At 47.4% G+C, this 27,577-nt stretch overlaps 1 long non-coding RNA gene across 1 annotated transcript; it reads left to right on the forward strand.

The window, feature by feature from the left end:
- Positions 1-2,616: 2,616 nt before the first annotated feature.
- On the forward strand, positions 2,617-22,566 carry LOC137437357 (uncharacterized). Its single transcript, XR_010986478.2, has 3 exons — positions 2,617-2,861; positions 12,515-12,575; positions 22,504-22,566. It is a non-coding gene; the product is annotated as an uncharacterized LOC137437357 (long non-coding RNA).
- Positions 22,567-27,577: the final 5,011 nt, after the last annotated feature.

Below are 27,577 nucleotides of genomic sequence, written 5' to 3' on the forward strand. Positions count from 1 at the left end.
GGATGCCTCTTCGGGGTGGTTGTACCTCCCAAACGCAAGTCGGGGCCAAATTTTCGCCATTCGTCCCTGCTGTTTCCCGGATTCCAGGTAAAAAAAAGTTTAAAGCACAAAGAGCAGTGCATGGTATAAAAAGGTAAAATGATTTAAGGCTTCGAGCCATATAGTTACAGGATGTGGTTAATTGGTGCGGCCAGACTGGAGTCGGCTTGGTTGCTGGGATTAGGGCCAAGACTGCCCGTACCTAGGCCAGGCCAAGGGACTTCTTTGTTGCAACACGAAAGGCATGTATGTACGGAGCTAAGACCCCGCACCTCCCCCCCCACCCATCTGGCCAACATTCGCCATCGCATTGGTCCAAGAGCTAGGGTACCTTTTGTGCAGCGTCTGAGGTCAAAAGGTTTGATCAACTTTTCTAAACCAAAATTTAATGCAGATTCCAAAAATCCATTTCTTATGTGCGGCAAATGTTGCGGTTTGGGTGAAAAATGCGTTTTTTTGTTGTTTTTCTATAATTTGGCGAAATCTGAAAATCATGCTGTAATTCTAGATATCAATTTTACTCTCTGGTATATGGTCATGTGAGGTATCAAAATAAAGCTACTGACCTGGAGATCACTCAAGATCACAATTAATATGAAATTAAAATATAGTTGCCATGGTAACAGCCATTTGAGTGGCTCTGAAGTCCAAAAATATCAATTTCACGCTGTACATTAGAAACATTGTACATTTTAATGTGGAATCAGAGGCCAAATGGTTTTTAAATCATTTCTAAATCATAATTTTATGTAGAATCTGAATATCAATGTCTTACAAGCTGGATATGAAGCCTTTTGGGTGAAAATCACATTTTTGTTGGTTATGCGTATTACACAGAAATCTCTGAAATTGGGTTTTAATTCTAAATACCATTTTATCATCATTTATATTCGCATGTGAGGTATCCACATGAAAGTATTTACATACAGTGTATATGTTGGAACCCATCTGTGGATCGGGCCCATCGGCCGATGGGTCTGCGCCATCTGCGGATGTGTTGTTCACCTTGAAGGAATGTGTTGACAGAATGGTGCTCTTCAATCAGGTACACAGTCATTGGAATTACATGTGGTAGGAATTTAACAGAGATGATTTTTAAATGTTTTATTATCTATTTCTACCCATCTATTTATACATTTTGTCAATACATTTTGTAATTAACAGATACATGGCAGTTTTAGTAAAGCTTTACATAACATACTCAACATTCATACAAAACATTAGGTGTTCTTCTGATAATGGCGGAGGGGAATGTTAAATTCCTTTATATTAAATAAAATAAAATAAAATTTAAATTAAATAAAATAATAAAAATTAAATTTTAAAAATAAAAGTTAAATAAAACATTTAAAAATCATCTCTGTTAAATTCCTACCACATGTAATTCCAATGACTGTGTACCTGATTGAAGAGCACCATTCTGTCAACACATTCCTTCAAGGTGAACAACACATCCGCAGATGGCGCAGACCCATCGGCCGATGGGTCTGCATTGTCATTTCTCATGCATCCACAGATGGGTCAGACACATCGGCCGATGGGACCGATCCACAGATGGGTTCCAACATATATACATGTATTTTCCAAGGATAACAGTATTTTTAGATGAAGTATAGTTGCTATGGTAAACAACACTAATCCTGAGCTGATTGCTTATAAAGGTTGACGACTCGCACCTACTAATGAGTCTATCATCATATATATCGACCACCCTAGAAACCATTAATATGTTGTTATGAAATATATTGCATGTGATTGGTTGCCATGGTAATGGGATTCATTATTAACAAAGTGCAGATCATTGCACAAGAAATAAGCTTCCATTGACATATCTTTTCCATTAGACCTCTCTGACAACTGTTCTCATAATGACATCCTCCTACATCAGATGCATGAAAAAGGTAAAGAAATACAACAATTAATTGATGTAGTTATGCCATCACCAATTGTATCTAGTCTATTTGGCTATAATACCCGTCACCCTCTAATATCTACTGTTCATATAACTATTTACTCTATCAGCTACAATATGCTAAGTTATGCTTATTACAACCGCTCTCACCAAACCACAAAATACTAACAGTCGTGTCATAAATTGTCATAAACTGTCATTTCAGATTTCGCCCAAATATAGAAAAAGAACAAAAAAACGCATTTTCCACCCAAACCGCAACATTTGCGGCACATAAGAAATGGATTTTTGGAATCTGCATTAAATTTTGGTTTAGAAAAGTTGATCAAACCTTGTGGCCTCAGACGCTGCACAAAAGGTACCCTAGCTCTTGGACCACATGCCCCGACGAACAGGCCTCTGGTGATCCGTTCGGATCTCCATGAACAATATCGCAGCGGAGAGTCGGGCGAGGGTCGAGGAATTGGCCGTAAAGCCTCTCCCTTCCTCCCCATTGTTCACGGCCGGTGTAAAAGCACCGAGGCCTCCGCCGAACAGACCACGCAATCATGTATTTTTACCGGCCTGCCCTTTGAGTGCTAATCTCACAATGCTTTTGAGTTAGGCCTCACTCCAAAGCCTGGTTTTCTCAAGTTTTCTTCAACAAAGGACTGACCCTCTTTCCCCGATACTGTTATATATGGGAAATGGAGCGGTTGAGAGTTCGAAAGGCCAAAAGAAGCCACGTGCTCTACCGGCACGTGCATCACCTGGTAGGCCACAGACGTTAATGGAACACCGAGGGACATTGCGTTTGGCATTTGGAAGCTCATCGGAACGTGTCTGCTGATTGTGGTTCGGGACAGCAAAATAAGACTCTTACAGGTCTGGGAAGTCCACAGACTCCCCGGTCCCACAAAGCTCTGCAAAGGTGAGTGAGGTAAGGGTGAGAAAAACAAAATGAACTCTTTATTGTTCCCACATGCATCCTGTTTTGTTCCGACATTTTGTAGGGAATTGTCGAAACAGGTCCAGGTGTAAGATGCATGAAGGAAGTGGTACGTGATGGATGATGGGAATTTCACTGAAGTTCCACAAACGAGGTCGTGGGTGTTGACTGGAGCTCGTTTCAGACAACAAAGGTGAAAATGTGCCTCAAATGTGGAAAATAATGCACAAATAGCATGGAATCGATTTTTATAAACAAGGAGGCAGGACATCCAGCTTAACATACATACGAGTTAACATTATACCCGTTTAAAATGTTGCCTTTAACACTTGCTCATGCAAACTGAGACCTAATCATAAGATGGCTCGAACGTCATACAGCCGTCGCCATGGTGACCGGAGATGCACGTGCAGGCCCAAAATTGGGTTTAAAAGGAGAGCAACGGTCACAAGCAAACTCCAGTCTAGCTTTAGGCCTTCGATAAGGATTTATTTGTTTGAGACTCTGTTAGGAAGGACCAAGGTAGGGGAAAGGAGGGGTACCTGCAATAACTTTTGACCCGAGAAGGCCTCACCTGCATGATGCTATCAAGACGTTTGAAAAAAAAAATACGATGGGCGATGCATACTTTAGACTTTAGAGAGAAAGGAAAGTTAATCATTGGATTGTCATACAAACTGCGTGCTAATTGGTTGTTCAGGTTGGTTCAGTTTCTTGAGAATTATTATAAGACTAGAAGTACCCGCGCTCCCTTCGGGACCCGCCAAGGGGGTCATGTTATTACCTCCGCTACCAAAGGTGGATGGAGGTTGTGTTTTCACCCCCGTCTGTCTGTTTGTCTGTTTGTTTGTGAACAAAATATCTCAAAAAGTTATGGACGGATACGGACGAAATTTGGCAGAGATGTAGCAAATGTAACAAGAACGAAATGATTCGATTTTGGTGAAGATCCGTATTCGGATCCGGCTACTAGAATTTTTAACTGATTCTTCACCATTGAGAGATGGGGCTAAAAACGATACATAGCAGGATATCCCAAAAAGTTATGGACGGATTTGGACGAAACGTGGTGGACCGGTTGTGTGTGTGACAAGGACGAATCGATTCGATTTTGGTGAAGATCTGAATATGGATTCGGATATGAGAATTATTTAATTTTCTTAAATGATTCTTCACCATTCGGAGATAGGCCCAAAAACGATACATAGCGGGATATCTCAAAAAGTTATGGATGGATTTGGACTACACTTGGTGGACCGGTTGTGTGTGTGACAAGGAAGAATCGATTCGATTTTGGTGAAGATCTGAATATGGATTCGGATATGAGAATTATTTAATTTTCTTAAATGATTCTTCACCATTCGGAGATAGGCCCAAAAACGATACATAGCGGGATATCTCAAAAAGTTATGGATGGATTTGGACTACACTTGGTGGACCGGTTATGTGTGTGACAAGGAAGAATCGATTCGATTTTGGTGAAGATCTGAATATGGATTCGGATATGAGAATTATTTAATTTTCTTAAATGATTCTTCACCATTCGGAGATAGGCCCAAAAACGATACATAGCGGGATATCTCAAAAAGTTATGGATGGATTTGGACTACACTTGGTGGACCGGTTATGTGTGTGACAAGGAAGAATCGATTCGATTTTGGTGAAGATCTGAATATGGATTCGGATATGAGAATTATTTAATTTTCTTAAATGATTCTTCACCATTAGGAGATAGGCCCAAAAACGATACATAGCGGGATATCTCAAAAAGTTATGGATGGATTTGGACTACACTTGGTGGACCGGTTGGGTGTGTGACAAGGAAGAATCGATTCGATTTTGGTGAAGATCTGAATATGGATTCGGATATGAGAATTATTTAATTTCCTTAAATGATTCTTCACCATTAGGAGATAGGCCCAAAAACGATACATAGTGGGATATCTCAAAATGTTATGGACGGATTTTGACTAAACTTGGTGGACCGGTTGGGTGTGTGACAAGGAAGAATCGATTCGATTTTGGTGAAGATCTGAATATGGATTCGGATATGAGAATTATTTAATTTCCTTAAATGATTCTTCACCATTAGGAGATAGGCCCAAAAACGATACATAGCGGGATATCTCAAAATGTTATGGATGGATTTTGACTAAACTTGGTGGACCGGTTGGGTGTGTGACAAGGAAGAATCGATTCGATTTTGGTGAAGATCTGAATATGGATTCGGATATGAGAATTATTTAATTTCCTTAAATGATTCTTCACCATTAGGAGATAGGCCCAAAAACGATACATAGCGGGATATCTCAAAAAGTTATGGATGGATTTGGACTACACTTGGTGGACCGGTTGTGTGTGTGACAAGGAAGAATCGATTCGATTTTGGTGAAGATCTGAATATGGATTCGGATATGTGAATTATTTAATTTTCTTAAATGATTCTTCACCATTCGGAGATAGGCCCAAAAACGATACATAGCGGGATATCTCAAAAAGTTATGGATGGATTTGGACTACACTTGGTGGACCGGTTGTGTGTGTGACAAGGAAGAATCGATTCGATTTTGGTGAAGATCTGAATATGGATTCGGATATGAGAATTATTTAATTTTCTTAAATGATTCTTCACCATTAGGAGATAGGCCCAAAAACGATACATAGCGGGATATCTCAAAATGTTATGGATGGATTTTGACTAAACTTGGTGGACCGGTTGGGTGTGTGACAAGGAAGAATCGATTCGATTTTGGTGAAGATCTGAATATGGATTCGGATATGAGAATTATTTAATTTTCTTAAATGATTCTTCACCATTCGGAGATAGGCCCAAAAACGATACATAGCGGGATATCTCAAAAAGTTAAGGATGGATTTGGACTACACTTGGTGGACCGGTTGTGTGTGTGACAAGGAAGAATCGATTCGATTTTGGTGAAGATCTGAATATGGATTCGGATATGAGAATTATTTAATTTTCTTAAATGATTCTTCACCATTCGGAGATAGGCCCAAAAACGATACATAGCGGGATATCTCAAAAAGTTATGAATGGATTTGGACTACACTTGGTGGACCGGTTGTGTGTGTGACAAGGAAGAGTCGATTCGATTTTGGTGAAGATCTGAATATGGATTCGGATATGAGAATTATTTAATTTTTTAAGTGATTCTTCACCATTCGGAGATAGGCCCAAAAACGATACATAGCGGGATATCTCAAAAAGTTATGAATGGATTTGGACTACACTTGGTGGACCGGTTGTGTGTGTGACAAGGAAGAATCGATTCGATTTTGGTGAAGATCTGAATATGGATTCGGATATGAGAATTATTTAATTTTCTTAAATGATTCTTCACCATTCGGAGATAGGCCCAAAAACGATACATAGCGGGATATCTCAAAAAGTTATGAATGGATTTGGACTACACTTGGTGGACCGGTTGTGTGTGTGACAAGGAAGAATCGATTCGATTTTGGTGAAGATCTGAATATGGATTCGGATATGAGAATTATTTAATTTTTTAAGTGATTCTTCATCATTGAGTGATCGGGCCAACCAGGTGGAGGTATGCTCTCTACTGAGTGCCGTTCTAGTTATCTCTATGATTATTAAATTAATAACATAGCAGAGTCGATCATACGACCCTGTGGTCGATCTTGTTCCCAACGTGCAACATAATTTTCTCATTCTGATACTTTATATGCAGTGTATATATGCTTATATACAGTATATATACAGTATACACTGCATGTAATATATATATATATTTATCTACCATATAAAACATGTCAGTTTGTGTTTGTGTGTGTCTGTTCCCCTTCATAAGGGTAGGTTTTAAGGGCTTTGAGTAGCGCTTTAGGAGGGATTTGAGTGGGGAGGGGGAGGGGGGGTGTTAATGGGCAATCTTTGAACACCACTGTGTCCTCTGGTGAAAAAAAACAAAATGACTCAGAAGACCCAAAGGACCCCAAGAACCGAAAAGACCCCAAGGATCCAAAAGACCCCGAAGACCCCCAGGATCCAAAAGACCCAAATGACCCAGACGACACCAAAGACCCAAAATAAGAGAATTATGTCTCTTCTATTGGAAATGTAGATGGTGACTTGCAAACCGAATCTCAAGGGTGGTGTACAGAAGCGTTTAAAATAAAAAATAACAATAAAAACAAGGCGCAGGGAGGTGAAATTCGCTGCACGTGATGTGCAACGTGCACAGAGTAAAACGAGTGCTCATTTACATCCATATGATGTCTAATAAATAAAGAAGATATAAGCATACCTGACACTAGGCCCAGGCTTCAGACTTTGGCATGCTGGCGCCGTCACATAAACTGTTCCAACCCGTCATTTTTGACGGACATTTATATCAGTGTGGTACTGTGTGTGTGTGTGTGTATATATATATATAAATCCATCCTTGTTTAGGAATAGCCTGAGAGACGCTGGGAAGAATTTTTCATCAAAATAACTTAATTTGAAGCACGTCATTGCGTTTTACCTGTGAGTTTTCTTCTTCTCGTGGTGTATAAACCATTTCATAACCATCATAATATAAAAGGGGAAATCACCATCGTCCCATAGGTCAAACGAAATAATTTGAGTCCATCATTTAGTTTTCTCACACATGTCATGTCTCATTCAAACTCGACCTGAGTGTAAATACAGTACCACAGCGCATGGTTCAGTGAGATATACCCAGTGTACGAGGTACCGTTGTTGTCAGGTTACAATTTGGCCACACTTTTCCTGAAATGTATAGGCCTGCAGCCAATTTGTGAGGCTGGTTTATTTATTTACATTTCCCACGAGGTGCCCTACGGTAGCCCTGTGGGAGGGAATCACCTGTGTCATGATTGTCACGTAAGACACCCGGAGAACGTGATGCATCGAAACCGTTGCTATTTAGACGATGTACGTGGGTGGTTAAAATGTGATCCGGACCTTTGTTTATTAATACATGACGTGAGTATAACCTTGACAATGGATAAGCTTCACTAACCTGAACAAAATGTTGATAAGAGCATGTTTACTACTGTAAGTGGCGAGGTGAGGCCGACGTTTTGGGTGTCAGCCCTAAATTAAAGCAAATAGAGGTGCAAGTCCAAACATGCCCCCCACACTTTTTTGGAGAAGGGTGAACAGCATATAGCTTGACCCCTTCCCCACCATCTCCCACCCCAAAAAATGTGTAGTGTTCTCATAAAGGATTACGATGCAGTTTTCCTTGCCATCTTACTATAATTCAGCAAATGTCTATCCGTCTGTATGTCCGTCCGTCCGTTCCCAGGTACCGCAAAAACTGCTGAACCGATCGCAACGAAATTTTGGGTGGGTAATCCTGGGACCCCCTGGAGTAAAATAGGCTATATTGTTTTTCCAATTTCAGCTTTGATCTCCAGCATTTTCAGGTTTGGACTCTTGCCTAACGTTATTTTCCCAGGTACCGCAAAAACGGCTGCACCGATCGCAACGATACACCTCCATGCCCGTGGGATTCCCACGGGTGACCCCACGAGTTGATCTAATGTTCTAATCTAATACATTATTGGGGAAAGTTTGAATGAACGATTAATTACTTAGTGAGTGGAATATTCATATATTATATGCTTTTTGGGAACATTGTGTGATTCAATGACGTACGGCCTGCGCTCGCTTAGTCTTTGTGACTATCTTTGTCTTGGCAGCCTCCGCTCCACATCACGTACTGCTCCAGAGCATGCGTGGACCTGCACTTGAGAGCGCTAGTTGACAACAGTTGAGGGCTTTTGTCGAGTTAAAGCATCAATCATTATCATTATCATCATCATCACCATCACCATAATATAATACACAATTTGGGGTCTGTCTGTCGTCGATGCATTTGGTCATTAGTTATCCAATCAACTACACTTGCTATGGTTCCATCAGTTTATTCTTCTTTCCCTTCTTCCTTTTTCAGGGAACCAAGCCATCCTGGTTTTATTCATTTATTTATTTTACTTCATAAATGTTTCAAATAAATACAAGGTGTTCCAAAATGTCCTGCACAACTTTGGTTGTTAATATATTTAGTACCACAAATTACACAATGATACCCTTTGTTTTATATGATACAAAAACTCATTAAGTTTTCTTTGTTGTCATGTCTGGTGGTTTAATGTAAAATAAAATGGCGACTCCGCAGGAGAAAGATCATTGTGTTGAATGGTTCGTCAAGACGAGATCTGACACGCAAGTTCAGCAAAATTTCTGCACAAGGTATGGAAGGAATCCGCCATTGCAAATGAGTATCTGAGAGCAGTACAGGAGGTTAAAGGAGACTGGAAGTTGTCAGAAACAGAAAAATACCAGTCGACCAAACACAAGTGCAGCAGATGTTGAACGAGTGCGTGAATAATTTCAACAAATCCCAGAAAATCAATCCGACGCGCATCCAGAGAACTGGGACTACCAACCACCAATGTACACAGGATTTTGCATAAAAGACTGAAGCTTTGTACCTTTAAGGTGCAGATTCTGCAGGAGCTCAAAGGCGTTTGCCTTGGAAATGCTCAATCACATAGGGGATGATGAAGATTACCTGAGAAAGGTCATGTTCACAGACAAAGCTTGTTTTCATGTATCGGGGAAAGTCAACCAGCACAATGTGATGATCTGGGGCTCTGAAATGGTCATTGAACACATATGTGACAGTCCAACATGTGGTGTGGCCTTCTCCATGACCGCTTGGTGGGTCTGTTTTTCTTTGCAGAGGAGACAGTGACCTCAACAATTTACATGAACATGTTAGAAGGATTCGCCTTCCCACAGATTTAAAACCTGTAACTCGATATCATTTTTCAACAGGACGGTGCTCCCACTCATTGGGCCTTAGTCGTTTGAGCAGTCCTGAATGAAAACTTTCCAGGTCGCTGGAATGGCCGAGATAGACCAACCACCTCACCAACCCTGACCTGACCACTTGACCAACCCTGATCAACCTGGACCAACCCCATGATCACCAGACATAACCTCCCTTGATTTTTTCTGTGGGGGTTTGTCAAAGATGTCGTCAACACCAAGGTGACAAACCTGCAGGATCTTCGTTCTCAGATCACAACTGCACTGGTGGATGCAAACATGCTGAGCCGAACGTGGCAAGAACTCGTGTACCACCTTGATGTCCTGCGTGCGACCAACGGAGTTCACATTGAAGTATATTGATGATCTGCACAAACAAAACTTTATGAGTTTCTGTATCATATGAGTCAAAGGGTGTCGTTGTATCATTTGTGGTTCTAAATATATTAAGGTTCTTGTCAGGGTTCAAAGTTGTCAGGTTCTTTTTGAAAGCCATGTATGAGCAAAAATGTGTATGTCTTTATGTCCGGTAACTACTCAGAGACCCTTGGGCTGATTGACACCAAATTTTCAGGGTATATTCAAGGGGTCACTACTTAGATTTTTCCACAAAATATTTTTCGAAAAATTTAGAAAATACAATTTTGAAAAGTTCTTTTATTACCTCCACCAGCAATTGTGGACGGAGGCTCTGTTTTCACCCCTGTTTGTTACTTGCAAAATCTAAGATTTTGCAAGTATATTGGTCGGTTGCATTTGTTATTATGTCTGTTTGTTTGTCACCGGCCTACAGATCACAATTCTAAATCGATCGTGACGAAGCTCCACCAAGCTGTAGAGGTCGTCACAACTGAGAAGCCTATTGATTTTGAGGTCAAAGGTCAAAGGTCACCTGGAGGTCAAATTTCTAAAATCGCCATTTTTTATCCGATTGACTTGAAAATTGAACAGCATTTGTATATTGAGTCACTAAATTGGAAAACCAACTATTGTTGAGGTTAAAAGGTCAAAGGTCAACTCAAGGTCAAATTTCCGAAATCATCAATTTTCATCTGAAAAACCGTCAATTTTCATCCGATTGACTTGAAAATTGAACAGCATTTGCATATTGAGTTACTAAATGGGGAAACCAACTATTTTTAGGTCAAAATGACAAAGGTCAACTCAAGGTCAAACTTCCAAAATCATAAATTTTTATCTGAAAAAAAAAGTTAATTTTCATCCGATTGACTGGGAAATTGAACAGCATTTGCACATTGAGTCACATTTGGCGAAAATTTGATGACAAAACTCAAATGGTAAAAAGGTTACGGCCCTGACATGGACACTGCACACAAACACGGACCCTGCACACACACACGGACACACACACACGGACACACACACACACGGACACACACACACACACACACACACACACACACACACACCATTCAAAGATTTACGGGCAGTTTGAGGGGCTACAATTTTACATCTCGCCCGAGCGTCATTTTCCCTTGATACGCCACTGCTGCACTGTACCTGGATCTGTTTTTAAAATTCCCTCCAGATGATGGACCCAGATTGCATATATTTTTGAATATGATTAAACACCACTTGGTGAACCCTATTCAGGCTGCTTTTGCAAGACATGGCGTTACAGTAGACAGAGCCGCCTTTTTGTTTTTATGTACCCATTTTTTCATTGACTAAGATTTTTGTGCGATATAGTCACTCTTCCCCTCCTCCCCCCGTCGCTTCCTCTCTCCATCCTCCTTCCCTTCTCTGTCTCCTCCCTGCTCCTCCTCCTTCCTCGCTCCCTCACCCATCATCGCCCCCTCCCTTCTCTCTCTCCCTATCCCACTCCAATCCACTCCCGTCCCTTTCCTTCCTCCTCCCTTCCCTTCTCCTCAATGTTTCCCTCACCTCCCTTCCCCTCCCCCTCCCCTTCACCCCCCCGCACCCTGTTTCCCTTCCCCTCCCCCTTTCCCTTCCCGCACCCTGTTTCCCTTCCCCTCCCCCTTTCCCCTTTCCCTCCCCCTTTCCCTTCCCCCTCACCCCTTCCCTTCCTCCTCCCCCCTTCCCTTCCTCCTCCCCCCTTCCCTTCCTCCTACCCTCTCCCCCTTCCCTTCCCCTTTCCCCCCTTCCCTTCACCCTCCCCCTCCCCTCTCCCCCCTTTCCTTCCCCCTCCCCCATCCCCCTTTCCCTCCTTCTCTCCTCATCCTTTCCCCTTTCCCCCTCACCTTCCCTTCCCTTCCCCCCTCCTCTCCTCCCCCCATCCTCTCCTCCCCCCCTCTCCCTCCCCCCTATCCTCCCCCCCTCATCATTCATATTCCCGTCAGGAAGCGACTCATTTGCTGGGTACTTTTGCTCGTGTATATATATATATATATATATATATATATATATATATATATATATATATATATATATATATGGTGTACACTCTTGGACATAATTATGGAAATAGTAAAAACTTGAAAAGAAATGCAAAAAACACGTGATAGAATCATGTGAAAATGAAATGCTCCGTATATTATGCAATGATTAGTTGTTATGCAAGCAATTTGAAAATGCAACACCTGCAGTGGAGGTACAAAAGAATAGGTGGTGATATTATAATTAGAGTGAACACTATGGTTCCGAGAGGAAAACATCACGTGACAAGTGTATAAGAAATATCGTTTTAAAAAATCTAGTGAAGTGTCGTCTCTCTCCACCTCGAGGAGGAGAAGCAACACTGGTACTGTTGATTAATACAAGTGGTCGGGGGGAAAGGGGGACTCTCATAAAGTGATGTTAACTAACTCAGGGTATGTTCTCTATGTGATAGACGATGATCCAGTCGAGATCTTGCTGCTGCCAGGTGTAAACGTTTCTTCAAGAACAACAAGGTAAACATTAGCAAAAAATAGTCTCATTGGATGTATACCTGCCTGAAACAACTTGCTGCATTTGCCTCTCACTTTTGCCTCTCATCACCAAAGGTTTTTGGGTAGCTATATTTCCTCAATGTTAAATATGAAAGACTTTCCTGAATCTGATCTCCTCCCTTTCTGCTGCCTTCTTTACTTCCACCTTTTTGTCACCGTACACTATGGAAAGCGAACCCCTTTCCCCATTGTTCAAATAATTGATGTAAATTATGATCAACAAGAGGGACAATTGCTTTGCAATACATGTCCCCTACTGGTCCCAATGAATGTTATTGGTCCAAGCACTCAGCAATTGTGAGACATCTTACTATAATTCACCAAATGTCCGTCTGTCTGTCCGTTCGAAGGTACCGTAAAAAATGCTGAACCGATCGCAAAGATATTTTCGGTGGGTAATCCTGGGATCCCCAGGAGTAAAATAGGCTATTTAGTTTTCCGAATTTCAGCTTTAGTCTCCAGCATTCTCAGGTTTGGACTCCCGCATAACATTCGCGTTTGCATGACGTTCATTGTTCTCATTATGACGTCTTCTTACTATAATTCACCAAATGTCTGTCTGTCTGTCTGTTCGAAGGTACTGCAAAAACGGCTCAACCGATCGAAACGATGTTTTGGGTGGATAATCCTGGGATCCCCAGGAGTAAAATAGGCTATTTAGTTTTCCCAATTTCAGGTTTGGTCTCCAGAATTCTCAGGTTTGGACTCCCGCATAACATTCGCGTTTGCATGACGTTCATTGTGACGTCTTCTTACGTCGAGCAACGGTACCCGCCCTACGGGCGGGGCTTCAATTGGGAGACCCAAATGAAAAGGCTAAATATCGGAAATTGAAGACTTTTTTTCTTTTAAACGATTTATATAAACATCCGTTAAATCTCGATCGGTGTAGTCGTTTGTGCGGCACCTGGGAAAATAACGTCATGCGGGAGCAAGTATCAGCAGGATGTGGCAGTGTGGGAGTCCACGTTTTCACTGATCGCTGCACCGTGTGCCGCACAAACGGCTGCACCGATCACTGCACCGATCGCTGCACCGTGTGTCGCACAAACGACTGCACCGATCGCTGCACGGCTGCATCGATCGGATGTGGCATGAAGGAGGATCAGATCTAACAGATCGCTGTCTCCATCGATCCTGCCAAGACCGTAACACCTATCGGCTCAAAATCCTTTTAACTGTTGATTTGGTACAGTTACACGTTTCGGGAATTTGGTACACGTATCGGGAGTACATACGACACAGCGATTGTGAACACGATTATCGATCACGATTCACGATCACGATCATCACGATCATAGTGTATCGATCACGATTTGAAACACGATGGTGTAGCGGCTGCCGCTGAGTTTTCACAATCGCCTTGCACCTATCAAGGACGCGGAGCGATCACCATGCCGGGCTCGTCCAGGACGCCCAGGCTCGCCCTCAACTTGCCAGGCCGCAGCCAGGACGCTGGGCCACGCCCCCTGGCGCCGGGCCTGGGCAAACCCCCTGGCGGAATAGATATATATTGCTGACTGATAAACGGTTTTTCAGAGTGCCTGAGTGTTTGATTTCATTAAAGCAACTCAGATGAATTCTAGCTTTTTGTCGTGTCCATTCTTCCGATCGACGTGGGAGCCCCGGCTCCTTCATTGGTGACCTATCGACATGGACACGGCAGTCGCCCTTAAACTGCCTACCTTCTGGGAGGCTCACGCGGCGGTTTGGTTCGCACAGGCGGAGTCCCTGTTCGCCCTGCGAGGCATCACGGCCGACGACACCCGCTTCCACCATGTGGTAGCTGCGCTCGGGTCGGTTACCGCGGCCCGCGCCCTGAGCCTCCTCGAAAGCCCGCCAGCCGCTGACAAATACGGCGCGATTAAGAAGCTGCTCCTCGATGCTTTCGCCCTCCCATCGGCGGAACGCGCACGGCGCCTGCTCGATCTGCCTGAGCTCGACGACACGCGCCCTTCCGAGCGCATGGACTACATGCTTTCACTGCTCGGCGAGCACTCTCCGGCATTCCTGTTCCGGGAGCTGTTCTTCCGTCAGCTGCCTAACCCGGTACGCCTCGCCCTGGCAAGCACGACGATCACAGATCCCCGGGCCCTTGCCAGAGAAGCCGACAAGATCTCCGCCGCAGGACAGCGCATCGTAGCGGCGACATGGGACCCACCGCCGTCCGACGCAACACCCAGGGCGCCCGAGCACCCGGCACGGTCGACGGCCGAACTGCCGACGCCATTGGCGGCCGCTCTACCGAGCCGACCACCTCCGGCACGACGACCGAGGCCTCCACCTGACCAAGCATGGTGTTACTATCATGCCAGGTTCGGACAGAAGGCCCGGACATGCCGACCCCCGTGCACCTTCGGCAGGCCGGGAAACGGCCGGGCCGGCGTTCATTACCAGCCATGAGCGCCGGCCACACGGGCAACTTACTGTTCATCACGGATAAAGCGTCCGGACGGCGCTTCCTGTGCGACACCGGCGCCCAACTGAGCGTCATACCCGCCTCTGACCAGGACAGGCAATCCGCGGTTTGCGGCCCCTCCTTAGTTGCGGCCAACGGATCGACTATCCGCACCTTCGGCCCGCGCAACGTCACCCTCTGCTTCGGCGGCCAACGCTTTGCTTGGACGTTTGTAACCGCCAACGTGCCCGTGGCTCTGCTAGGCGCCGACTTCCTCTGCGCACACGGACTGCTGGTGGACGTCCAACGGCGTCGTTTAATCAACGCTGAAACCTTCAGCTCCCTGGTATGCACATTGAGCAGCTCCGCGCCGACCGAGCTGGCATGCGCCGTCCCGGCGGTGAACGAGTTTGCTCGCCTGCTCACGGAGTTCCCGGCCCTCACGCGGCCGACGTTTTCGGCCGTCGCAGTACGGCATGGGATCGAGCACCACATACCAACCACGGGCCCGCCGGTCTACGCCAGGGCCCGCCACCTCGACCCAGCCAAGCTCGCCGTAGCGAAGGCCGAATTCGACGCGTTGGAGCACCTCGGCATCGTGCGGCGCTCCGATAGCGCGTGGGCCTCGCCACTGCACATCGTGCCAAAGCCGGGGGGTGGATGGCGCCCGTGTGGCGACTACCGCCGTCTCAATGACGCTACCACCCCCGACAGGTACCCGATCCCGCATATCCAAGACTTCTCCGCCCGTCTGGCGGGACGGGTCATTTTTTCGAAAATTGACCTCATACGGGGATATCACCAGGTACCTGTCAGGGCGGCCGACGTCCCTAAAACGGCAGTCATCACGCCGTTCGGCTTATTCGAATTCTTGCGGATGCCGTTTGGTCTCAAGAACACGGCTCAGGCGTTCCAGCGCTTGATGGACGGCGTGCTGCGTGACCTGCCGTTCCTTTTTGTTTACCTGGACGACATCCTCGTCGCCAGCACGTCCCGGGCCGAGCACCTCCTCCACCTCCGGACACTGTTCGAGCGCCTCAGCGAGCACGGCCTCATCGTCAACCCGGCCAAATGCCACTTCGGCACGACGGCCGTTGATTTTTTGGGCCATCACATCACCAAGAACGGGGCCGTGCCGCTGCCAACCAAGGTCGAGGCCATCACCACGTTCCCGCGTCCCCGCACCATAAAGGCCCTGCAGGAATTCCTGGGAATGGTGAATTTTTATCACCGCTTCGTGCCCCGCGCTGCTCAGCTTATGCGGCCCCTCTACGAAGCCCTCCGGGGCATGCCGGCCAAGCACGACATCGCCTGGTCCGCAGCAATGGATGCGGCCTTCCAAGGCTCAAAGCGGGCCCTCGCCGACGCAACACTGCTCGCTCACCCGGTGCTCAACGCTCCCATCGCCCTCACCACGGATGCCTCCGACTACGCGGTGGGCGCCGTACATGAGCAATGGGTGAACGGGGTTTGGCAGCCACTCGCTTTTTTCAGCCGGCAGCTCCGGCCGAACGAGCTCAAATACAGCACGTTTGACCGGGAGCTCCTCAGTCTACACCTGGCCGTCCGCCATTTCCGCCACCTCCTGGAGGGCCGACCTTTCACGGCGTTCGTCGACCACAAGCAGTTGGTTTACGCCATGGCCAAGGTCACGGAGCCATGGTCGGCCCGCCAACAGCGCCACCTCTCCGCCGTGTCGGAGTTTACCACGGACATCCGGCACGTCGCCGGCAAAAACAACGCCGTGGCCGACTGTCTTTCCCGGGCCAGCGCGAACGCGGTCCACCTGGGCGTGGATTTTGCGCTTATGGCGGCGGACCAAACCACCGACACCACGGTGCAAGCCCTCCGGGCGGCGGACACGGGCCTCCGCCTGGCCGACATCCCCTGCGCGGACACTGTCCTGCTCTGCGACGTCTCCCAAGGCCAGCCTCGCCCCATCGTGCCCGTCGCCTGGCAACGCCGCATCTTCGCCTCCCTCCACGGTCTTTCCCACCCGGGCCGGAAAGCTTCCCAGAAGCTGGTGTCGGCGCGTTTCGTCTGGCACGGCCTTCGTCGGGACGTCCGCGATTGGACCAGCGCCTGCACGGCCTGCCAACGGGCCAAGGTCCACCGACACACCCAGGCCCCGCTGGCACCTTTCACCGTGCCCGAACGACGTTTCGACCACGTCAACGTGGATCTGGTGGGCCCCCTCCCCCCGTCACGGGGGTTCACACACCTGCTCACCATGGTGGACAGGACCACCAGGTGGCCGGAGGCCGTTCCCCTCGTCTCCACCACCACCACCGACGTGGCGCAGGCTTTCATCGCCACCTGGGTCGCCCGCTTCGGCGCACCGGCGGACATCTCGTCAGACCGCGGTCCACAGTTCACCTCCGAGCTGTGGGGCGCGGTCGCCCGCAACCTGGGGATCAAGCTCCACCGTACTACGGCCTACCACCCCCAAGCAAACGGGTTGTGCGAGCGATTCCACCGCTCCATGAAGGCCGCGCTCATGGCCGGCCTTCAAGACGTCGGGTGGGCCGACCGGCTGCCGTGGGTCCTTTTGGGCCTTCGCACGGCCCCCAAGGAGGACCTCCAGGCATCCACCGCCGAGCTTGTCTATGGCCAGGTGCTACGCGTCCCGGCCGAATTTGTGCCCGACGCTACCAGTCCCTGGTCCGCAGCTCACCAGCGCTCGGACCTCCAGGAGGCCGCCCGACGGTTTGCCCCCGTGCCAACATCCCACCACGGTGACCCCCAGTCCTACGTCCCCCCAGCACTCCGCACAGCGGAGTATGTTTTTGTGCGTCACGACGCACATCGGTGGCCACTCCAGCCGCCGTACGACGGGCCCTTCCGGGTGCTGCGACGGGACGACAAGTCGTTCGTCATCGACATCGGCGGCAGGTCGGACCGGATTGCTGTGGACCGCCTCAAGCCGGCGCACGTGGACGTCGACCACCCACCACGGGTGGCCCTTCCGCCGCGGCGAGGCCGTCCCCCGTCCACGGTGCCCCCCACTCGACCGCCCACCACCTCACCGGACCCCCTCCCACGACCCGCCAGGGGTCGCTTCGGCCGGGTCATCAGGACCCCCCTCAAATTGACCCTGCCGGTGCAAGTCGATTCTGGGGGGACGTGTGTAGCGGCTGCCGCTGAGTTTTCACAATCGCCTTGCACCTATCAAGGACGCGGAGCGATCACCATGCCGGGCTCGTCCAGGACGCCCAGGCTCGCCCTCAACTTGCCAGGCCGCAGCCAGGACGCTGGGCCACGCCCCCTGGCGCCGGGCCTGGGCAAACCCCCTGGCGGAATAGATATATATTGCTGACTGATAAACGGTTTTTCAGAGTGCCTGAGTGTTTGATTTCATTAAAGCAACTCAGATGAATTCTAGCTTTTTGTCGCGTCCATTCTTCCGATCGACGTGGGAGCCCCGGCTCCTTCAATGGAATAATATTTACCGATATGAGCAGTGATGTGGCTTTTATTGAAATTCTAAAGATACTGTTTAGATTTTGATGATTTGTGTGTGATACGATTCAACGGATGTTTATATGAATCGTTTAAAATAAAAAGCCTTCAATTTCTGATATTTTGCCATCGCCATGTGCAGACTCGCCACGGACCCACAATCGATGTTTCTATACGTGAACGTACCCGTTTGTTTGGAACGGGTACATTTTTCATGGAAGTCCTTCACGAACTTGCTGTCCATGTCTGACGTGCGACTGAAGGTGCTACAGGATTGTGGAATTTATTGGTTTCATGCTTTAGCATTCACCGTATCTGCATTGCCTGTTTGCTTCTGGCCTCCCACCCGTGCGTAGCACGGGTATTTCTCTAGTATACAGAAGGACAAATTGTTTTATGTATGAAAAGCTACAGAATAAGTTGCAGTTTATGTAACTTATCATAATAAAGCCATGTACCAAGTTTGAGTTCAATATGTTAAAGGGTAAGGGGACGAAAAGTCTGGAAAACTGACCCATGTATATGCCATATTTTTAAGTCCAAAAGGGGAAAAACTCTGTGAAAAATAGGCGAAACGCTCCGAAACTCAAACTTCTTCTGTAACTTATCGTAATAAAGCCATGCACCAAGTTTCAGTTGAATATGTTAAAAAGTAGGGGAAAAAAAGTCTGGAAAACCACAGGTGTGACAGAGGGACTGACAGACAGACAGTGAGCAAATATATTGTCCCCTCGGGTGAAATCGGTAGGGGACTAACAATGATCCTTGAGGTACGCGACTACTTATGAGCCAGACATTCTCCCAATCAAGCCACTCTTTGATTCCAATCACTAAACCAGCGTCCAATCCGGTTAGCTACTGTACCAGCCATTGCGCAAACCCGAACCTTAGCTAACAGCCTTCCATGCAGAACATCATCAAATTCCTTCCAAAAGTGTAAATATATAATACATCCACTGAACTGCTGCAGAGACATCCAATACATTTGTGAAACATGGTCTCCCTTTAGTAAGGGAGGTCATGTTCCCAACATTGGCATTGGATTGGTTACCAACATGAAAAGGAGAGATTTTCTCAAATATTAACTGAACACTTTACTGTACTGTGCCTCTTATAAACAAACATCCAGGTTTAACCGGCCTTGAACTTTGCCCAGAAGCTGTGATGGGAGGCCTTATCTACCAACAGGTTTGTGAAGCATAACAGATGTGGGTTCGTTCCCCATATGGCATTTGGCAATGGTGGGCAACCATCTCACACCAGTTGGCAATAAGCATGAAAAGCAATTAAACCTTGTGTGAAAACAGGAAAGCATGCCTCTTGGAGTACAAAATGGCCACAATAAGGAAAGCTTACGCTGCTGATTCAAAGGTCACGTGCAACGTTTTTTAGCCAGTGATGTCACAATACAATATAATATGGCAGAAAGCCATATTATTATCGCCATATTAAGGCGCCATAAAGCCATATTATCGCCACTCTACTCTCTGTCGCTCCATTCTTCATCCCTCAGATCGGCAGTCTGCAGCCTCCTCACTCTCTGCAGACCTGGACAAAATCACAGACTGGGCAAACAAGTGGAACATGTCTTTCAATCCTGCCAAATCTCACACTCTTACGATGTCTCTCCGAAAAGACCGACTGGACAACCCTCCCATCCACTTTCTGAATAATCCTCACCAATAAGTTCTGTCACTCAAGCTTTTGGGTCTCACTATCTGCCATGATCTTTCCTGGGAAACCCACATTTCAAATCTGGCCTCCAAAGCCAGTCGCCGACTGGGCATCCTCCGTCGTGCGAAGTCCTTCCTTGGCACACCTGAGCTCCTCACCACATACAAGGCTTTCATCCGCAGCTCAATGGAATACTGCCCTCCCCTCTGGGCTGGTGCTCCTGCCTCACACCTAGCTCGTCTTCACGCTGTTGAAACCAAAGCATTCAGAATCATTGGAATCTCCGGCGATGAAGCTAACTCCAAGGGCCTCTCACTCACTCACCGCAGGCAGGTTGGTGGTCTTTCCGTCTTCTACCGACTCCTCTCTGGCCTTGCCCCCCCCAGCTCTCTCTGGGCTCTGTCCCGCAAATATTCCTACAGGTCGCACAAGATCTGCCTGCAACCCTCTTATGGTTAAACTGCCAAAATCAAGACTCTCTGCTCACCTTCACTCCTTCATTCCTCTTTTCTCCCACCTTTGGAACAAACTCCCTCACTCTCTTCAATCCCACTCCACCCTCCAGGTCTTTAAAACAGCTGTTCACCACCATCTCTTATCTTCCCCCATCCAAAACCTTGATCTTTTCTATCCCCGCTAATTTCACCCCAATTCCACATTTTTGAAATACCAACTCCTGTCCTGGAAGTCCTTGGTGTCCTTGTGTTTTCTACTTCTCCCACCCGCCCCCCCTTCCCACGCCTCCTCCCCCCAAGCCCTCTCCCTCCCACACATCTCCCTGCTCTTAAATGTTGTGTGCTCTCAAGTGTTTGTGTGCTTCCCCTTCTCTTGTCTTCCGCTCCCTCTTTTTATATATTTTGTTTGTCTGGTTGATTTGTTTGTGAAGTAAATGTCAGCTCTTTCACGAGCCTCGATTCAGTATACAAAAAAAAAAGCAAAAAAAAAAAGCATTGGATCATCACGTGACTGGTTGACATCAAATATAGAAAGTTTAATTTAAAAAAAACCGGATGAAAACACTGGACTGCTTCCATCACACTAGTAGTAGGTGTCCTCAACCATAGTTGACCATGTTGTGGGAAGTCTGCCGAGGCCTTCACTATTTTTTCTTCTGCCCTCACTTATCCACCTTTATTCGCTTTTAAATTAATTTTCTCCATAACCGCTTGGGCAATCGACAAAACGTTCATTACAGGAGTGCCTGCCATGGAGAAAACCTTTCAACAAAGTTCCATGTTGATCAGATGGAAAATGCGGCCATTGTTCCAAAAAGTCTGTTTTTAGCAGGCATCGGTTGCATCGTTTTCACCGAGCAGGAATACACGGCCTCGAGCTTGCTCCGCTTGGCCTCGGCCGAATATTAGAGCGAGCTCTGACAAAGTCTGTTTTTAGCAGGCATCGGTTGCATGGTTTCACAGAGCAGGAATACACGGCCTCGAGCTTGTCCGCTCGGCCTCAGCCGAATAATAGAGCTAGCTCTGACAAAGTCTGTTTTTAGCAGGCATCGGTTGCATGGTTTCACTGAGCAGGAATACACGGCCTCGAGCTTGTCCGCTCGGCCTCGGCCGAATAATAGAGCTAGCTCTGACAAAGTCTGTTTTTCGCAAGCATCGGTTGCATGGTTTTCATGGAGCAGGAATACACGGCCTAAAGCTGGCTCTGCTAGGCCGAGTAATAGAGCTCTGACTTGAACTCATTGTGAGTGTTTCATTCCGAGATATTTTGAATGTTCCGAGATACTAACTCTGTCGGTCTTTTTCATTTGGGCTGCCTTCGAGTTTGCAGTCGGACTCCGATTGTTTGCGTTCCTTTTAAGGGCTTCATTGTTATGCTTATTATTGATTGTTAGACTTAATCTCCTCTAGTTATGCTTAATATCCTTTATTGTTATGCTAATTCTCTCCTGTCGTTGTGCTAACAATACATGCTTGAAAACGTCCCCCTCCCCTTCGCCCACCATTTGTTAGTAATCCAAATACCATTCTCATCCTCCTAATCCAGCCACGCTCGGCTCCTTCTCACTCCCCAGTTACACATCGGTTCGCTGTGTTTGTTTTTCCCATTTATTCCAATGTGTCATAAATTCGCAAATTTCGAATGTTCTTCCAAGTGTTTCCAGTTGGAAATGTATAATTGGAAGTGATTTTCATCTATCGCATGGGATTCTCTTTAAAATAGGCCATTGTGTGCCAGTACAATGTTCAACTTCTTGCCTTGCACTGGTGATGGCAGAGGCGATGGCAAAGGACCACCTGAATTCGTTGCACAGGTATATACTTTGATATCATAAATATAAAGTGTTAGTATTGTGTTTAAACTCGCTTCCTTGGTGTTCTCCTTCTTTTGTATGCAACACAGGACTGCAGGTAACATCATTGGCTGAGGGCGCGGTTGTGCCGCTGATGCCGTGCCCCTATTACCCGCTGATGCCGTGCCCCTATTACCAGGACACTGGCACTCATGCCGCCGACCTCAGAAGGATGACAGACTGAGTCAACCCACCTGGTGTCAATTCAACAGCCGACCGGGATTCGAACTCAGGACCATAGGATCCCAAGGCAGCCTCACTAACCGTTAAGGCAATCCCAGGATTTTCCTTCGAGTCCTAATTCCATTCATCTGAGAGGCGGATGATTATCCACTCCAAAGACTCAAAGTCATGTCCTAATGAGCCAAAAACAATTTGCCCATCCATCCAGGGACTCATCGCCATGTGGGCATGAGAACACGTTGAACAGTATGGACCCAAGGTCGTCATCGTCAATGTAGACCTTCTCGGCTCTTGACAGAGCTCCGAAGCAGTTTCTTGGCGAGGGTTAACGCAGTTGGAGCAGGAATTTGGAATTTGTTTGGGATGCTGGTGATAACTCACCGACTCTTTTGATAAAGACACCGAGGGATATTTGATGTCCACCGATGACCGGTGCTGGCAGATTCGATCGATCCATTGGAGCGACGTGTGATTACAATGGAGCGACGACGACGACCCCCCCCCCCCCCCTCACCCCCTGACGTTACAATAACTGTTGTTACGGAGTCCTCTACAATCTCCCGGTCTCGGTAACCTCCGAACCCCGAGGGGAACCCCGGCAGAAAAATATACCACCCTGTGTTGAAAATTAAAAGTGAAACCACACCAATGATTATAAATGAACAAATTTGTATTATAAATCACACACAGGTATAACTGTTTTTTTTTTTTTTTTTTTTTTTTTTTTTTTTTTTTTTTTTTTGTATACAAGATCGAGGCTCGTGAAAGAGCAAACATTAATCACACAAAAAGACAAACCGACACACAAAACACAAAAAACAAGGGGAGCGGCAGACAAGATGGGGAGAGAGGGGGGAGGACACAAAAGAGAGGGGGAAGAAGGGGAGAATTCACTAACACTCCACTCACACAGCTACCCTCGCTACCGCCATTCACTAACACTCCACTCACACAGCTACCCTCTCTACCGCCACTCACACAGCTACCCTCTCTACCGCCACTCACACAGCTACCCTCTCTACCGCCATTCACTACCACTCCACTCACACAGCTACCCTCTCTACCGCCATTCACTACCACTCCACTCACACAGCTACCCTCTCTACCGCCATTCACTAACACTCCACTCACAAAGCTACCCTCCCTACCGCCATTCAAAAAACACTCCAATCATACAGCTACCCTCGCTACCGCCATTCACGAATACTCCACTCATACAGCTACCCTCTCTACCGCCATTCACTACCACTCCACTCACACAGCTACCCTCTCTACCGCCATTCACTAACACTCCACTCACACAGCTACCCTCACTACCGCCATTCACGAATACTCCACTCATAGAGGTACCCTCTCTACCGCCATTCACTAACACTCCACTCACACAGCTACCCTCCCTACCACCATTCACTAACACTCCACTCATACAGCTACCCTCCCTACCGCCATTCACTAACACTCAACTCACACAGCTACCATCGCTACCGCCATTCGCTAACACTCCACTCATACAACTACCCTCTCCACTGCCATTCACTAACACTCCACTCATAGATACCCTCGCTACCGCCATTCACTAACACTCCACTCACACAGCTACCCCCTCTACCGCCACTCACACAGCTACCCTCTCTACCGCCACTCACACAGCTACCCTCCCTACCGCCATTCACTACCACTCCACTCACACAGCTACCCTCGCTACCGCCATTCACTAACACTCCACTCATACAGTTACCCTCTCTACCGCCATTCAATAACACTCCAATCATACAGCTACCCTCGCTACCGCCATTCACGAATACTCCACTCATACAGCTACCCTCGCTACCGCCATTCACTAACACTCCACTCATACAGCTACCCTCGCTACCGCCATTCACGAACACTCCACTCATACAGCTACCCTCGCTACCGCCATTCACTAACATTCCACTCATACAGCTACCCTCGCTACCGCCATTCACGAATACTCCACTCATACAGCTATCCTCCCTACCGCCATTCACTAACACTCCACTCATACAGCTACCCTCACTACCGCCATTCACTAACTCCACTCACACAGCTCCCCTCTACCGCCAGTCACTAACACTCCACTCACACAGCTACCCTCCCTACCACCATTCACTAACACTCCACTCACACAGCTACGCTCTCTACCGACATTCACGAATACTCCACTCATACAGCTACCCTCTCTACCACCACTCACACAGCTACCCTCGCTACCGCCACTCACACAGCTACCCTCGCTACCGCCACTCACACAGCTACCCTCTCTACCGCCATTCACGAATACTCCACTCATACAGCTACCCTCCCTACCGCCACTCACACAGCTACCCTCCCTACCGCCACTCACACAGCTACCCTCGCTACCGCCACTCACACAGCTACCCTCGCTACCGCCACTCACACAGCTACCCTCGCTACCGTCACTCACACAGCTACCCTCGCTACCACCATTCACGAATACTCCACTCATACAGCTACCCTCTCTACCGCCACTCACACAGCTACCCTCGCTACCGCCACTCACACAGCTACCCTCGCTACCGTCACTCACACAGCTACCCTCGCTACCACCATTCACGAATACTCCACTCATACAGCTACCCTCTCTACCGCCACTCACACAGCTACCCTCCCTACCGCCACTCACACAGCTACCCTCGCTACCGCCACTCACACAGCTACCCTCACTACCGCCACTCACACAGCTACCCTCACTACCGCCACTCACACAGCTACCCTCTCTACCGCCACTCACACAGCTACCCTCACTACCGCCACTCACACAGCTACTCTCGCTACCGCCACTCACACAGCTACCCTCACAACCAACACTCACACAGCTACCCTCGCTACCGCCACTCACACAGCTACCCTCGCTACCGCCACTCACACAGCTACCCTCGCTACCGTCACTCACACAGCTACCCTCTCTACCGCCATTCACGAATACTCCACTCATACAGCTACCCTCCCTACCGCCACTCACACAGCTACCCTCCCTACCGCCACTCACACAGCTACAGCAATGTACAGCAAATGGCCATTAAGAGTGCACTCTATATATCTCTTATATACAGTCAGGTCAATCATGGCGTGGTCAGCGAGTGCAACGACACTCCTCAATGTCTCTATGACTTTTCCCACTAGGCGGGAAGTTAATGGTGATGATTTTAACTTTATATAACTGTTCATAAACAATAAACCTTGGGAAGACAATAATAATACATAGAATCCGAAATCTTTCAAGTGGAGGAAAACCACAATAACGGAAGTTACGAATCCGTAACACTGTTTAACTCTCATTCAGCTGCACATTTATATGCATTTCAATGAGAATTGCTTATATCAGTTTACTCTCACCCTCCACCCCACATCCTGCTCACCTCTACCCACAGCCCTCCCATATCCCTGCCCATAACTTGCAGTCTTTCTGTACACTTTACTCTGGTAAACATTCACGTTCAAATCGACACCACTGTATGCCGGTACAATCATACAGTCTCCTCCATCCACAGTCCATCGCGTCCATGGAATGTCTAAACACTCTGCTTAGTCTGCTAACTTGCTGGAATCTTTCAAGAATGCTGTAGCAATAAGATTAGGGGGAAATGATCACAACTTGGGTTAAACCCCGACCCTAAAAAGGTTGATGCTTCCCGCGATTTTGGAAATTGTCTGTTTGTGACCTTTACCACCTTTTTGACCTCATTCTGATCGTTCTAACAGCTCTTCCTTCGTGACCCCCGACTGGTATATGGAAAACCGGTTTACGAGTGTGCGAGAGTCGTAACACTCACGAACAACACCTCGTCCGGCTTAACAGCAGAAAGGAGCAACACCGCAGGACGGTTTCAACAGCTGCTTCTTAATGCAGAACAACAAGTTCTAACGTTCCAGCAACGGGTGGGCTTCTCTTTCCTTCCTTCCCCACTTGATGACTTTGACTCCTCTGCTCGATGCGTAAAGCATCTCACCATCAGGAGATCTGTCATGGCGTCCGTGCCGTAGGTCGTGGCTGCGGTCACAGCAGGTGAGCTAGCTGTCGTGACTGCGGTCACAGCAGGTGATATAGCTGTGTCGCTGCCCAATGACTGTGATGTTCCGTGACAGCTCTGTTATGGATGGAGGAGTATAAGCTAAAGGAGGTTATGGGAATACCGGCTGTAACCTCGTGAGTCACGAGAAATATCAGGGTGGCTTAGCTCAACAAACAGTTCCTGCTTCCGGATGCCCAGTTAACAACGGAGCGCATGCAATCCACAATGGGTGCCGTTGGTAGAGGACAGAAGAGCTTGTGAGTGTTTGGTTGTTTCTTTGGAATTCAGGATGTAGAACTTTTGACTCTTTCAATTCCATGATGTCTTGCAGGCTCTCAACACATTAGATGAAGGACATCTAATCGCACGGAGATTGGCGGGAGGGAGGTAGAGAGTCACAAAGATCTATACTGATTTGAAAAGCTGGGCTCCGCCATTAATTACACAGACTGCCAGGTACAGTCTCTAACAGGTGATGGTTGAGAAGTTGGCGAAACGATCTTTCCATGTAGATGCCTCCTTGGGTGTGACTTTCCGCATTAAGCAGTCTCCTTACTTCCGCCACCGGAAGTGGGCGCAAGTTTTGTTTTAACCCCTGCCTGTCTGTCTGTGAGCAAGATATCTCAAACGGTTGTGGATGGATTCAGACGAAATTTGGTGGACAGGTTGGGTATATGACAAGGACGAATTTATTAGATTGTGGTGAAGATCCAGATCCGGATGCTCAAATTTTTAAGTGAATCTCCACCAGTGAGAGGTGGAGGCAAAACGATATCGTACGATGTTTCCAAAAGTTGGTCGACGTCAGAACCGAGTATCGAATATTGTATGATCGTTGGTTTCTGGTCCTTTATTGGCGCAATAAAGGGTGCCAATTATGGGCATC

Source organism: Myxine glutinosa, chromosome 12 (genome assembly GCF_964187855.1).
Source record: "Myxine glutinosa chromosome 12, kmMyxGlut1.1, whole genome shotgun sequence".
Classification (NCBI taxonomy): domain Eukaryota; kingdom Metazoa; phylum Chordata; class Myxini; order Myxiniformes; family Myxinidae; genus Myxine; species Myxine glutinosa.